General features: G+C 37.5%; 1 protein-coding gene across 20 annotated transcripts in view; it reads right to left on the bottom strand.

Moving 5' to 3' along the window:
• TCF4 (transcription factor 4) overlaps positions 1-16,476 on the bottom strand; it is a 368,073-nt gene that overhangs the window by 182,529 nt on the left and 169,068 nt on the right. The window lies entirely within an intron of this gene.

The following is a 16,476-nucleotide window of genomic DNA, read 5'->3' as shown; positions in this document are numbered from 1 at the left end:
TTAAAGTTGGGGAAACACCTCCGCCCCATTTCTGGTCTAGCGTTCAGCGCAAAGTATAAAATCAATGCCCATATCAGTTTCAATTTCAGTGAAACAAGACACCATCGCACGATTGTCAGTCGTAGAAGATGAAACAGAATAACTTCCATTGTATGAGGATTTTACATTGAAGAAAAGATACATTTATACTTGTATCAGCAGTGGGAATGGTCACAAAGACATATTTACTCATCTGTGTACGTCAAATTTAAGCTACTTACACCCTTTAACTTCTCTCTCTAAATGTTACTAACAGAGAAGGCTCGACCTTCATGAGCTATCAAAGGACGTGTGTCCTTCCTTAAGCTTTTGCATCTAAGAATGCTTCAATACCACCATTACATCACTTACTTTGACGTAATATTCGCTTGTTTAACAGGTAGATACGCAGGCAGGAAGCTGGGCAGGTAAGAAGGCAGGCAGAAAGAAAGATAGATAAAGTAGAATCTGCTCTGACTTCCTAAGAAACTGAACATCTAGTGTCCTGTTTTGGTCATTTCTAAAAATCTAAATTGTAAAATACAGTTTAAGGAAGAAAAAAACATCTATTTTTTTTTTTCTCTAGAAGGAATTCCTGAAGCTATCCCCTGTAGAATTTCACTACTCAGCATTATTTCCCAACTCGACTCCAACACACAGAACTGGAGGGAAGAATTTTTCTGCCAGGATTTGCCTCACTTATAGATATAAGTTGGGCTACTCCTTCCATTATTTTAAAGATAAAAGGGCAGGATTTTAAAAGGAGAGAGAGAATAAGTAGGAGAAAAAGAGAGGAAGAGTGGAATGCAAAGAGCAAGGGGTAGGAAAAGAAAGAGGGAGGAGGGAAAGAGGAGGAGAAGAATATGAATTCACGCTACAGAGTCCCCAAAGTACTCTTGGCTACATGGAACCCAGCATTCTTTACTATCATATCAGATACAGACTGCTTAATCTTAATTTTGCTTGTTAAAAAATATTTATCCAGATACAAAAATAAACCCACTGCAAATTACAAGTTGTCAGGGTTAAAAATCTACTCCTGTTTGTGTGGGGGAGGATAAGAGACCAGCATAGACATGAATCATTCTCAGTAATTTGAGTGTTTCCATGACATCAATGGGCACCCGTCCAGGGCTCTGTCGAAGTCTGCGAGGTACCAAAGAGGCAGCACAGCCAGCAGGAGGCTGGGAGGTGGACTTTTTTTTTTTTTTTTTTTTTTTTTTAAGGATTATACTCCTTGTAAAGATTTCATCTGTAGCATCCACTTTTACCATCAAATAGATCGGTCCAGAGATCATGAGCGAACACATTTCATTCTGATAGTGTAAGCCTTTAACTTTATTACATGTTTTTGTTCCCAAATTCAACTATAAATCTGCCCTCAGAGCCAAAACCCCTGTTTTGGAGCAAAATAATCAGGCACTGTGGATAAAGCCCAAGCACCTTCTCAAACATAAAATCGCGATTCCTATCATTTTTTTTTAAGATAAAAAGCAGCCATTTTAAAAGGGCACCTCGGTTTCTAGAAAAGAAACTATCTTTTGTGTAAATTATCCATTAAAAATTAGCTGTGGTCTTGATGTTGATTTTCTGCTTAAAATTCACTTGGAACATTTGTTTCAGATAACAAAATTTTCAAGAGCGCTGATAACACGTTTGAGTAGGATCCTTAAGTAACTATCTGTGCTCATGAACACAAAAGCTCCTAAATATCTGTGTTTACTCTATGTCAGGCATGGATTTTTGTCACTTATACCAACTGGCTGGCGCGGACAGCCTCTTTCCTCCTTTCTCCATTCTTCACCACCTGCCTCCCCCCATCCCCACAACCACAACGGGGCTTTGAAAGAGCTGAAGATTCTGTTTTTCCAATATTTAAAAGAGATAGCAGTGATGAACAAACCCGGCGCGTTCACTGCGGAATTTTCGAGACAACCCTCCGGTACTAGAATGCGACAGCCGCTGCGGATATTTTTTGGCACAAAGACAATGGTGGCAGTGCCAAGCCCCATGGCTAAAACTACTCAAAAGAGGCATAAGGGTAGCATTAATCGCTCAAGTCTTTTACTGCGTGGAGTACTGTTATCCATATTTTTAAAACTAAAAGTACCCGTTAGTAACATTTGTTGTATGCCCATAAAGATGGGGTTGGCGGGGGTGGTGGGGGGGGGAGGGGGAAGATTCTGAAATATATACCAGAAACAAATCTTGTCAGGCATTTGATTCATTTTTATACCTAAAAGGACCAAATGTTAAATTTTGCTGCTGGTGACGATTTGCCGTGCATGAAATGAATATGACCTAATGGAGTACACGAAGGGCTGAATGAAAGCTATACAGAGGATTTCATAAACTAAGTCGACATATTGGCTAAACAACTTTCTTCTGTAAAAATGATGTATACGAGGGAACATGTAATACTATGTCACAATTTTTAAAATTTAACAAGGAAAACGCTGTAAATGAGCAGACACAACATCCGTCAATCAATCCTTCTGGAGACAAAGGAGATCAACATGCAGCCCCGTCTACAGAACAAGTCGGCTTCTCCAGTGAGCAAACAGTTCAGGAAGTCAACATGTGTTCTGTCCAAATCGAACCCGTCGGCTGCTAAAGCCTATATTTAAATTTGATTATTAAAAATGGCACCAAATGACAATCAATAAAGGATTCACTTGCTTCCCCTGCCCGGGAAAAACTAATATGAGCAGGAAAGGCAAGCAACTTCCAATCTTTTTTTTTTTTTTTTTAAGTCAGTGTTTTGCTGATCTATGCAACAATCTTTTTATCTTGCTGTCCCAAGAAGGAGCAGGAAAATTTGCTTTTTATTTGAGGGTGATATGGTTAACAAATGTCTACAGATTTTCAAATTGAATATTTTTATATTCTTGTATTATCAGCCATTTGACTTCCAATTTTTTTTCCAATATATCCATGGTATCCTATTGTAAGGGGATGGGGTGACAATGAAAATATTACATGAAGGGAAAAAAATGATCTCATAAATCCATTCCACTCATAGGGATACTTCTAAGAAGGATCACCTTTGGTAGATTACCGCCCCCTGGATACACATGACACTTCCTAAGCCACCTAGAAAGAGCTAGAGACAGACTAGCAACTTATCAATACAATGATTTCTAGAGATAAGCTCTAACAGAGACGATCCCTCTTGTGGTTGACCAGTAGGAGAATAACAGGGTCATGTTTGGTTGTGTATCCTTTCATTTGTAAAATGCCACTTTTAAAATTATACGTAAATGACAGGTGTTTCACCCACTACTGAAATAGATGCATCTATATGGGAGAATATATCATCCCATGAAAAGCCTTGATGAAAAATTATCTGATGCTGCACGACAATACCAGGCAAGGCTGTTTCACTGTTAATCCTCATTCTGGGAACTGAAGAATGAGCCTTTTGTTCCCTGGCATCGGACTAGGGAACTCATCATAAACATGTTTGACTCAGAATAAATTTCTGTCCCCATCCTCAGACTCTCCCATCTCTGATTACCCTATGAATTTCTTTATATATATGTAGAAAGGACTAGTTCATTAAACAATGACTGAAATTTTTAGTAGTTCTGAACATACACATGAGGTTATTATTCACAGACCTTCATCATTTCCACGCCTGCCTTTTCCTTCTCTATCCAAATAAGAATAGCTGTGTCCTTACCATGTATTAACCACTGCTCAAAGCTCTACATAAAATGATTCATTCAATCTGCGCAACAACCCCATAAGGCAGGTAATACAAACACCATTTTGCAGATGAGGAAACTGAGATCTAGAAAATCGCCCACAGCCACACAGGTACAAGTGACAGAGCGAGGATTCAAACCCTGGCAGTTTGTTTGCCCAGACTGTGCTCTTAGCACTATGCTATGCTGCTGGTGTTTAAACTCTGAGGGAAAAAAAAAAAAAAAAGTATAAATAAACTAGAGGCCCGACACTGAAGACTCTCAAATCCCACAGCTCAAAACACTCATGAATTTGATATGAAATTAATGAAAGTGTCTTATAGGCGATGATAATTTACATTTACATGGTGTTTTATTCCTAAAAGGTCTCTAGGTACTTTATAGCTGCACAAATGATACACATGGATTCTGTGACGTCTTACAATAAACTGCCACCATCTCCACACATTAACGCAAAGCAACTAATTAACAAAAACATGGCAGAAAACTGCATTTCTACACCTTCTCTATGTGAAGACTATGTCTTTGTATTAAGATGTACAGAAGAGTAAAAGTAAAAATATAATTATAATACAGGACAACCCAGCATCACTCAGCATCATCTACAGAATAGTGGTCCCACAATAGGCTCCAAAAGCCAAAAGGGAGACTAATTAAAAGAATCTACGAACTGTTACAAGCTATTCCCCCCCCCCCCCCCCAACAGATTTACATTGTATCTAGCATGTTAAAGGCTCTGAGAAGTACTGAAGTTGAGACATTTAATTCAGGGTTTTCTTTTTTTTTTAAGGAGATGGGGTCTCACTATGTTGCTCAAAGTTCTCTCAAACTCCTGGGCTCAAGGATTCTTCTGCACTGGTCTCCAGAGGAGCTGGGATCACAGGCATGAGACACTGTACTTGGCTTTCAGTTTAGTTTTATACAATGTTTCCTAAACTGACTTGAGCATACATGCCTGTCCTCATCATTTTTGTGTCCATTAATACAAGAGCTGATGGCCTTTAAGAACTACTATTATTTAATACTTAACACTAAGAATATATCATGTTACTATATATTTGTAGTTTTCTATCAGATAAATTATGTAGGTTCAAAAATTAAATTTTTATTTTATGTAAATTGATATGAAAACATTTTAACTAATTTGCTGCTTTCCATTGGCTTATATTTCTTACGGTAATCTGTGGCCATGCAGGTGTAGCTTCATTGTTCTGACTAGCTAGTCAACTTTACTCCTGATCCCAGTTTGGAGGTGAGACTCTGGGTTTACAAAAAAGCAGAAGGTGACATTATTCTTTCGATTTCAAAAATTTCAGAGAAGAGCAATGGTTCTCTCCTACAGAATCTTACGATACAGGGACAACTCTGCCTTCATCCACAGTCATTTAAAAATCTAAATGTAAAATAAATTTGTGCTAAAAGAATTACAATTCCATTACAGCAAATAAACTAGTCATCCAACAACCTAGGAAATCCTATAAAGACAAATAGGGGAAAAGGTAACTAACCAGGCACATAGCTTGTATGTATCAAGTGATAATGAAAAATGGGCAGTAAACCATTTTTTTCTGGAAAAGACTGGCATTAACCCTCTCTTTCACTGATGTTCTTTTAGTCCTAAAAACAGAATACTCAGTAATGGCCTATAGCTCTGGAAACTGTGAGATCCCACTGGAAATTGTGAGTTTTGGCTGCATTTCATCACTGATTCACTGATTCACCTCATCTCATCTAGGCACTGTGCTGCCTTTAACACAGTATGAGTACTGAAATTCCAGGTTGTATCTTAAGGTGCCACCAAAAGTCTTCACTTTAGGGCTCTGCTAAGTGAAGAATTTCAGATTCTATATTCAATTCTTCATAAAGCACTTATATTTGTAATGCACTATCTCACATGCAAATTTAACTTACATTATTTAAGACAACACACCCTAAAACTCATTAAATGGACATTTTAGTCCATGTTTTTACAGATGAAGTAACTAAAATTAAGGGTAACCAGCTCATATAGTTAAAAAGGCTGCACAGATATGAAGTGGCGAAGTTAGCACACAGACCTCCAGTTCCAGTATCAAGACTTTCCCACAATACGACACCTCTGTTTGGAGTTTTCTAGATGTATTATTATCACTGCCTACTATAGCAACAACCATTGCCTTCTCACTACCGTAATCCTCTCCCCCAAAAATTTAAACTCAATTCATAAAGTCAAAGAGTTCTCAAGTTCCTTGATGGATGAAAATGTCCGAATCGATAAGCATTTTGAGCGAACATCCTCCAGTCCATCAAAAACTACCTTTTCAGTGCAGAATAAAAACATTGTCCTAGATGATTTCACATGGCCCAGACAACAACAGCCAAAATCAGCCCCTCACTTGGCATCCTGCTTAGGAGAAGTGCACACATTATCAAATTAAAGCACATGAGTTTTATGCTTGATTTTCCGAACACAGGAAAATCTTTCATTGAAAAAACACTAATTCCACAGAGTGTGCAATTAATCAACATAATCATGGGGATAACTTAGCTGTTTGGGGAGGTGTGTCAAATAACTCTTTAAGGCCACTAAAGTACCACTTGAACCACCAAAGTAATGATTTTCTGAATCAGCAATTTGTACAAGGGTCCCCTAGAGACCTGAAGGACTAAGGGCAATCCTGAAATCACTCAACTTACTTCTAATGAGTAACTTACCATTGGCTTTATGTGAATAGTATCTTCACAGCGATGCCTACCCTATCTTATATTTTTACTGCAGTTTGAGTCTATGATAATTGGATATAACCAAGGCAATTAAGCACTTGTGTGGTCTTGGAAAAAACAGCATATGCATTTGAAAGCTTATTTTTTATTCAAAAGAACATAATAGTTTTTCATATAAAAATGAAAAAAAGCTCATCTTGCAATACATGCTAAAGGTGTCAAAAGCAAGCAGAAATAAAATATTTTCACTGTATTTTTAGGCAGAAGGAAGACTCACGGTGAGCTGGTGAGTGTGGAGAAAAGCAATTGCCTCAAATTCAATTCATGGCTAAGAAACCTTGCTGATCAGGAGAATTATCAGCAAGATTTTGCCTAAAAACAGATTCCTGGGTTCTCTTCTCCATGGTATGTGAATTCAGTAGAGTCTGGCATTCTCTTTCTTTTTTTTTTTCTTTTTGAGACAGAGTCTCGCTCTGTTGCCCAGGCTGGAGTGCAGTGGTGTGATCTCAGCTCACTGCAACCTCCACCTCCTGGGTTCAAGCGATTCTCCTGCCTCAGCCTCCCAAGTAGCTGGGATTATAGGCATATGCCATCACCCTGGCTAATTTTTGTATTTTTAGTACAGATGGGGTTTCACCATGTTGGTCAGGCTGGTCTTGAACTCCTGACCTCAAGTGATCTACCTGCTTCAGCCTCCCAAACTGCCACGATTACAGGCGTGAGTCACCGTGCCCAGCAGATTTTTTTTTCTTATAAATAAAATTCCACTGGTTATTCTGACCAGCTAGGGAGACAAGCAACCAATGTAAGTGATAGGCACAGCTCTACAGGTTACATTAGCTAAAACTCCAATAAACCTGGTAACATGATGGATAACAAAAAGCAGATTACTACTAGAACCAACCTATTTAAGCAGAGTTTTTTTAAAAGACAAGGAATTGTTGATCCCCAAGGTCATTTCAGACAGTTACATTTCATGGGTTACAGAAACCTTTCTCTGGCAGCATGCTAGGCCTTCAAATGTGCTCATCTCCCATAATGAAGGCTGTTTTTTTTTTTTAAGAAATCAATTTTACATTGCCAAATTGATTCCCCTAATAAACAACAGTATCCCAAATATGAGAATCCTGGAGTTTTGTTAAGGTTGCTTCTCATTGATCAGATCCATTGGCCCACTGCTCTGAAAGCATCTCTCTTCTATCTCAAGAGTGGAAGTTACCTTTAGAATACAGGATCCAACTCTAGTGAACCTCACCTGGTTCATTCATTTAAAAGGGCCCTTCTGCCCCTTCTCTGACTGTCCACGTTCCGTGGAGGCATGACAAGTCCACAGTGAGGGAGAGAATTCAGTCCTTTCCCTTTCATTGGAGGAGATGGGTGACATTTCTGGCCAAATGTAATAGAGACAACATCATCTGGGCAAGACTTTGTTGCCTGGCTAAATATTTTGGAATTTACTGGCAAATCTGAAGGAAATCAGCAGCCACATTTCACCACACATATCACTTTTAATCATAAATTATTTGCTGCTCATTTAACTGAATGTTCCACTAGAGTCTTAGCAACAGTAAATGTAGAAGATAAAAATGATAAAACTCTAAATAAGCCACAGTGGGATGGAAAAGAGAGGAAAAGGTTTAGTATTTTATTTGTTATAGAGTAGTCTACATAGGCACTTAGTTGTCTATACAGAAAAATTGCGTATTTAAGGACCATGGTACATAGGTGATAGCCTTAATTTTCAAGCTAAGTTTACAATGAACACGAATGTAACAGTGTTCATCTCTTAAACCACACACATTGGATATGATACTCAAAACTACATCAAAAGAATGGGGGTGCATGACAATGTTATATATGGTATATAGACAAATATAATACATACATATATACACACATATATAAACGACATTTTTAACCCCAGACCAAAGATAATCCAGCTGCCATTTGTATGGCTATCTGTAATATGTTAAATGACCATTTCTCTAGCCTTAGCACTGAATACAATTGACCTATATCCCCTAAACATGAACTACTGAGAGAACCTGGAGGGGAGTGGGAGGAACAGCCCAGAATTCAAAACGCATTCCAAGGAAGACAAAGAGTAGGAAGATTGCTAACCATTATATTTATAGAAGAATGATGTTTTCCAGCCAAGCCTGCTCTTCAAGATCAACTTCAAGAGAATGGGCCCATAATAATAACCAAACTGCCAGATACGCAGGGCCACACTCTCCAGAGTCCAACCAGCCTGCAGCACTAATTATTGCTCAAGGAAGGGGAAGGTTGGTAGACGAATGGTCCCACGCTGAGATGTTTAAGAGAAGCCTCCCAATGACCGAATCTAGGAGCATGACTCAATCAAGAGAGGAAGGTGGGGAGGACAGGAAGGAAGAGGAGAGGCAGAGGGAAGGATGAGAGGGAGGAGAAAGAGAAAAGAGAAAGCAGACAAGGAGTAGCCAGAAGAATGATCTCATCCTATAAAAAGTATGCAAGAAAATAAAATGCATTACATATAATATGTTTACAGAGTACAATTTTTAATCCTGAAACTTGCAAAAACTGTCATCTGAATAGTGGTGAATGAGGCCTAAAAAACATAATATAGGGAAATTCATATTTGTTGGGTGCTTTCTGTGTACCATGTGCTGGATGCAAGAGAGTCAACAATGGGCATTATTCTCAAGGAGGTAAGAGTTTAGATGACTAAAATACCAGGAGTAACACAATGCTATCCATCAGTAAGGATATAATGGGAACCCAGAGAAGCACCAAGAAACAGCATCCAATACAACCTCATTGAAGACAAGGTGGTAACAGGAGAGACGTGTAAGTGAGATTTCATGCAAGTTGACATTCCAACGGAGGTAATAAGGACTTAATATTTGTTAGAATGCAATTCTTAGTTATTTGACAATGTTAACTCAAAATAAGTAAACACTAATAAGTAAAAGTTTATATAATTTATCCAAAACAAATTTTAAGGTAACTGGAACCTAAAATTAGAAAGAGGAAAAACTGGAAGAAAAAATTTAAAAAAAAACCTGTAGATGACACTTCTGCCCTTCCACAGCTCTAAGTTCTCTGTTCACTCCATGGCTGGTTTGGAAGTTTTTATGGCTTTTGCTTACAAATTAGAGAAATTTGCAGTATAAGACAAAAGAACTATAAAAATCTAAACTGCCTTCTCTGTACAACAAATACCAAACTGACTCAATCAAGTCATTTAATTTCAGAGATACACAGAAATCACCTACACAAATTAAATTATTATAAAGACTTTGATGGAACCTTGTCAACAAAAATTGTTGCCATTTTTGTTTTTTGTTTTTGGGACGGAGTCTCCCTCTATGGTCCAGGCTGGAGTACAGTGGTGCAATCTCGGCTCACTGCAAGCTCCGCCTCCCGGGTTCACACCATTCTCCTGCCTCAGCCTCCTTAGTAGCTGGGACTACAGGTGCCCGCCACCGCGCCTGGCTAATTTTTGCATTTTTAGTAGAAACGGGGTTTCACGTGTTAGCCAGGATGGTCTCGATCTCCTGACCTCGTGATCCACCAGCGTCGGCCTCCCGAAGTGCTGGGATTACAGGCGTGAGCCACCGCGCCCGGCCTAATTGTTGCCATTTTTAAAAGACATACTCGTTACCCAGAGCCCTGGCCATCACTACCAGGACCCAAGGATGCTCTCCACCCAGGCGATGGCAGAGGGGCTGGCATTCTTCCTCTGTAATTGCCCTTGTATAGTTTATTCCTGTGTCCTGGGAGTAAAGAGACCATCAGTGATTTGTTTCTTTAACATCTCATACTCTACAAACAACAACTGCAAAAGCAAAACAAAACAAAAAAGATTTTACTCAAACTGCCATTCTCAATGTCTGCCAGTGAGCATAGCTTAATCTGGTTTGCAAGGAAACCAAAAATGCCTTTATAAAGCATCATCATGTAAACGTACTCACATTTTCCTTGGCGAAGCAAGTGAAAACTATCGACCAACCAAAACAGGAATTTTTCTACTAGGAATTACCTACCACATCCATTACAAACAAATAGTCATATTTCAAAATTTCAATGGCTTATCTATCCCCTTTTAAGTTCTGTTCCCAACTTAGTCCAACAAGAATACTTCTCAAATATAATCAAGCCAAGGAGAATATGAAAGCAATGAAAATATGTTTAATCGTGATATGCAAGCAACCACTTCAAAAACTCAAGACTATTACAAACGTTGCATGTTATTTGAACTATCAGGACTATCTATTGAGCAAAAACACACTCAAAACAAAACCTCACCTTTATTTCCAAATAAAAACAAATTAACTGCCATGCTCAGTATTAAGCTACAACTTTATAATCATGGTAAATATCTGATCAGTTATATAAAAATAAAATGAAACAAAACAAAAAACAACAAAAAAAACAACCTTGAAAAGTAAAGTTAAGAACCTCACACACCAGTCAGTTCCTATCTGAGGAGCCAGCAGAGGGCGCACATGCCCCAACAAGAGCCGGCTATGGCCTGGCACTCCCCAAACTTATTTAGTACTAAGTCTCACTAAATCTGTACGGGGGAGGAGGGGTACAGTTGGCCAATCAGTGGCATTGATAAAACTAATGTGCTCAATTTAGGATCAGTAAGAAATATACACAAGTACACTTTAGTATTAAATACTGACTTTAACAGAGGTTTCTTAGCTGCTCCATGGAAAGTTGTTCATTAAAAAGATTTGTACAGAAGTGAGCTTCTGCCAGTTTTCAAGGTCACAGTAGTTTTTATTGCCCCATCTGACCTATATGAGGACTTATTTGTAAGTGAATTTATGAATTTATGGAAGTAAATTAAATATTAAATTTCTAACATAACACATATTTTTGTGAGTATACTGAATTACCCTTAGCAAAGTCTCTTTTAGTGTGTGTATATTTCTGTGTGTCTTATACAAATCTATGAATTAACTTTTGTAACCCTAGAGTAATCAAATATGTAGCATTTAATGGATAAATTGAGATATGTAAGTTCCTTATTTTCCCACTGGTTTGTGTTTGATTGATTACTTGCAAATTGTCTATTCTGTGTCTCTATATCACAGTATTTGCTTTGGGGTTACAGTAGTTATACCAGAAGAGTACCCCACAGCTATGTATGTGCACATACATACAGGTAGGGCACTGTTTATTGTTTTAAAGAAGTTTTCCTGTAAATGCAAAAGTCTCAAATTGTTCCTACTACTTTCCAAGCTTGTTGAAACAATAGCACAAATTGAAAAAAAATAGTTCATAAAAGCACCAAATTAAAATGAACAACAAAGACTATATTATTTACTTTTACAGATAACAATTAAATAATCCACAACATATTCGATCTCTAATTTCAAATAGGTTAGAATGAATGGAAGGCCTGCCCCTAAGTTTTAAGCTAGAAAGCCTGATAGGATAATTAGCTGCCACTGTCCCTCTACCTAAATGATCTTAGCCAAAAAGCTTGATCTTAGCCAAAAAGCTAAGAAGCAATTCCTAAATGATTATTTCAACCTCACCTCTCTATTCACCAAACAAAAACAAAAAAACCAAGTAACATATCTATCTATCTATCTATCTATCTATCTATCTATCTATCTATCTATCTATATTTTAGCATTCTTCATAAACTTGAGAGAACTTAATTTATAGACTCTGAAACCCAGGTGGCCTATGTTACACACAGGTCACAATAAATAATATGCCTCCTTTGGCCAATGTGGCTAACACCATTTCTGCCTAAGCTCTCAGTTCTGAAATGTTTGCACAATCTGTTAAGTCCAGGGAAATTTAAATGATTTTGACATGCAGCCTGCTAAGGCCAGTGACGGGGATAATGCCTCTTTACGTGGGTAAAATTTTGTGGCATATAGGTCACTCTCTTAAGGGGAATCAACTGTGTGTCTCTTCTTTGCATTTCCACCACAATCCTTCATCTTGCAGCCTGGAGCTGAGAGTGAAATGCAAGAAAGGAGCCGAGTGCTCAAAGCAAAAATCTGCTTCCAGGACAATCCATTATATCTGACAAGTTAAATGTTCCATGGTAGGCCATATGGCATCAGAGCAGGCCCGACGATAGAAGAGGGGAACTCAGCAAATGCATCACAATTAAGGAGTTTGGCTACAGACTTTACTTTGAATTACTTATTTTGTTATATCAAAGTTTAAATGCAGTCCCCCACATTTTCAACTGAATTCCTTTGATGAGACCATTTTTCAAGAATCATCACAAATTCTTTTCTCATCCCATTACTGTGGGCCCTTAAATCTATCTATAGGTGAAAGCAGACATGGCCATTTTTACCAAATGGAGTTTCAAAGAAGAGGACCTGTAGCTGCATTTTTAAAATGTCTTCAAGACAAATACTATGTAAGCCCTATCTGCTCACTAGATTAGGATATGTAAATGAAAGTGATCATTGGATTGGGGCATTTAAATGAAACTGATAGAACATTAAGTGAAACCAGTTTTCAATATTAAGTCTAAAAAATCTTAAAAGAACTGACATATTCCTGTTTCTTCTGTGGTTTACTTATTATCTATCAAATGAATGAATGGGCTGGACTGACTCTGTTGAATTTATCTCCTCCTAGCATGGCACCAAAAAGGAACTCTGTACATCCTGCTAATACCATGTCCCAGAGACAAGTTTTATAAGCTCCCTAACACACTCTGATGATTAAAACTAAGTTGCCTAAAATAATATTTGTCATTAGGGACAATGTAATGTAAAGATTGGTACTGAATCAAGATATGCATTTATTACACTAAGGCAGGGGAAGATAAAATTGATAAAATCATTGAAATAGTTAATAGTATGCTACAGCATGTTACCCTTCTTTTAAATTAAAAACGAATGTTTTTATTTCTCTCAAAGAATTCTCAGGGGAGATCCGTACCTATAATAAAAACTGAAACAGCTTTCAGTAGAAGTATCCAAACTCATCTGCTCCAATGGTAATTTTATCAACTCCTTTACTTCCTGAGGATGATTTTCTTGAGCAAATTTTGTGTGTGTGTGTGTATAGTAATAGGGAGATTCTAAACAATAATGATTATCGTTAAGGAATTCACACTGGTTTGCAAACATGAAATTCATAATGATTAAGAGAAACATGCACGCATTTTTCCAAAAGAGAAAATGTTAAGACTCGTTTCCCTAAACTATTTTCACTCTCTATTTCTCCAGAGGGTCACTATTTCCCTCAAATGCACCCGCTCCTGCCTTAATTAAGGATAACATTGTTTCAATGAGCCTGTATATACTTTATAAGAATGAGTCATTTTGCTTTATGTTGAAACTTATGAACACATTTTTTTCTGGTGGTCTTAAAGTTATCATTTGTTAATAATCTAATGTAATGTTATATTTGCATCTCCCTTATTTTTAAATATGAGATGATTTACTGAATTATAAAAGATGGTATGTGGGATATGAATTGGTCGTTTGCATCCTGTATTAACAATCAATTGTTAAGAACTGTTATGATGCCTTATATTTTATTAAGTGCTTTTCAACATACATGCTCAAATGAGCTTCCTCATAATCCTGTTAGGTAGATATAACAATTATCATTTATACTTTCATTCTGGATGTGAGAAAAAAGGGATAGTTGGTGGTTAATTTATTTGCCTTAGAGTACACAGCTATGAAAGAGAAGAGTCCCATCTTTTGCCCAGGCCTACCTAAATGTCAGCATTATATTTTATCGTGCCATACGTGAGGAAGCAGGGCCATTAAAAAGATGCAGTTTTACTTACATGTAAGTTCATAGATTATGCATTTTTACTTTTTATCCAAGAAAAGTAGTCAAATGTTTTGGTGTGTGTTAGTGCCCAGGTTGAAAAAGGACACACCTGGCACATAATTACACTTGCCCACACACACACAAACATACGTACAGGTTTATAAAATGTAGCCACATACACCTCAGCACCAACAGAGTGCATTGGGCCATTGTGTACTGTAGATCCTATTTCTGTGTATCCAGGTCCACACTTTTATTACTAATTAAAATGTCCAGATGGTAAAATAACACCTGATCCGAGGGGCTTTTAAGTACAGTAATTGTCAATGCTCAACTCCTACCTTGTTAACAAACTGGAAAATTTGGCCTACACTGAGTTTTACACATACTGTTTCCAAACCATCAGTAAAATGTAGTTAAAACTTTAATAATGTGGACAGAAAATGCCTAAACTCTTTAGCAAGAAAAAAAAAAACAGTAAGATCTGACATTCAAATCATTACCACGGTAAGAAAGTTTATGGAATCCAACAGAAGGAATGTCATATCATAGCAATACAATTGGGTTTTATCAACAAGAAACCTATAGTAGAGGGTAAGAATGATGTTAGAGCTATTCAACATCCAACCATTTCATGAGGCCCTTTCTTTACATCTTTTGTTTTGCAGATTCACTAAATGATAAACAATTCTTAAAATATATTTTGTCTTGTCAAGTGTTTTTTCATTTTAATATATGGATACAGATCTTAATCGTAAAGCAAAACCTTTATTATCTTATAGAGTTTTTAAAGATGTAGATTCCAGAGCGACCCCTGAAATTCAAGCTAGGCAGTGGCTCATGAGTAATATACTTAGGGAAATCACAAATGCTTTAAAAATGTGTAAGCAGTTACTTCCTAATCCTAAGTGGATTCTTTTTTCTCAAGCAAACATTTTTGCAAATATTTAGGTTGCTTTGATACGCAAATGTTCTCCCAAACATTTCCACCAGCCAGCCACTGAAATCTCTCCACAGACCCCAACCAATGGGAAAGTTTGCAAGGGAAATATGAGAAGCGACTGAACGGGAATACTGGCAGGAACACTGGCTTCGCTGCCCACAAACAAATGTTGATTTTGTTGCAACACCTGAAACACAACCTCTGGGCGTCTTAGTGGAACCCCTCCTTTAAAATTCTCAGTCATGGGGTTGTAATTCTCATTGACTGAAGCAGTATCTTCTGGGGAAGGTAAAACTGATCACCCACAGGATTCCTATTTCAGAGTTCAATAACTCCAGTAAATGTAGTTTGCTGCTGGCCAGTGAAAATCCCATCACTTTAAGAAGAAAATGCCCACAAGAATTAACATGTGCAAAACAGGAAATGGAAAAAGCAACAAACAATGCCATGACAAAGGTCCCAAAAAGCCTTACAGGTACAATAAAGGACAACACTTTCAAAAATGTTCCCCTAAAGGAATACGCCAGTGCAGACGTCTCTAAAGTCATCTTTATCATCAGCTCAAGAAATAATTCACGAAAAGGAAGGTTTTCTAGAAATAAAAACAAGAAGGTGGCACATTCAAAACTAACTTGTCAACACAGCATGATTGCAATTATTATGTGTAAAAACAATCTCCAATATTCCCTTTCCCTTTCACACACTACTCCAAAAACATCTTCTAAACCTGCTTTTGGAAATAATGGGATTCCTTGATCACAGGACAACGAATCACCCTGAAGTTTTTCTCCAGTTTACTCCGTCACATAAGCCACCAGAGGCTAACCACACTGACAATAAAAGCAAGTCCCAGGATTCTGGTGGCTAATACCACGCCAGGCATTTAGTGGGAGGAGAAAACTAACAGTGAATTTATCAAAGTGGAACATTCAGCATTATAAAATTACAAGGATCTGCTTCTCGGCGACTAACCTGCTTTTTCACTTCTGCCATCACTTCCTCATTTACACATATTAGAAGTTGGTCAAAGATTTCATCAGATGTGGTTTTGACAATAACAGCAAAGTGCCTAAAGCCACAGATTTTAAATGAGCCCCAAATTCAGATTTGGGGGGAAAAAGAACCAATCACAGCAGGAAGCGCTTTAAAAGAAAAAATAAAAGAGACATTATCTTGAGCAGTTATTCTGCACTTAGTTGTACTGTGTGAAAAGAAAATGAAAAAGCTCTATAAAATGTCAGAATTAACCTATCGTTTCAGATTGCTTACAGGTGAAATTCTACCATCTGGATGGGCAGTTTGCCCACACAGAAAAAAGAAATAAACTAAAAGGAAAAAAAA

Source organism: Macaca thibetana, chromosome 18 (assembly GCF_024542745.1).
Source record: "Macaca thibetana thibetana isolate TM-01 chromosome 18, ASM2454274v1, whole genome shotgun sequence".
Taxonomy (NCBI): domain Eukaryota; kingdom Metazoa; phylum Chordata; class Mammalia; order Primates; family Cercopithecidae; genus Macaca; species Macaca thibetana.
The sequence above is the reverse complement of the archived record's forward strand: the minus strand, read 5'-3'. Positions and strand labels throughout refer to the sequence as shown.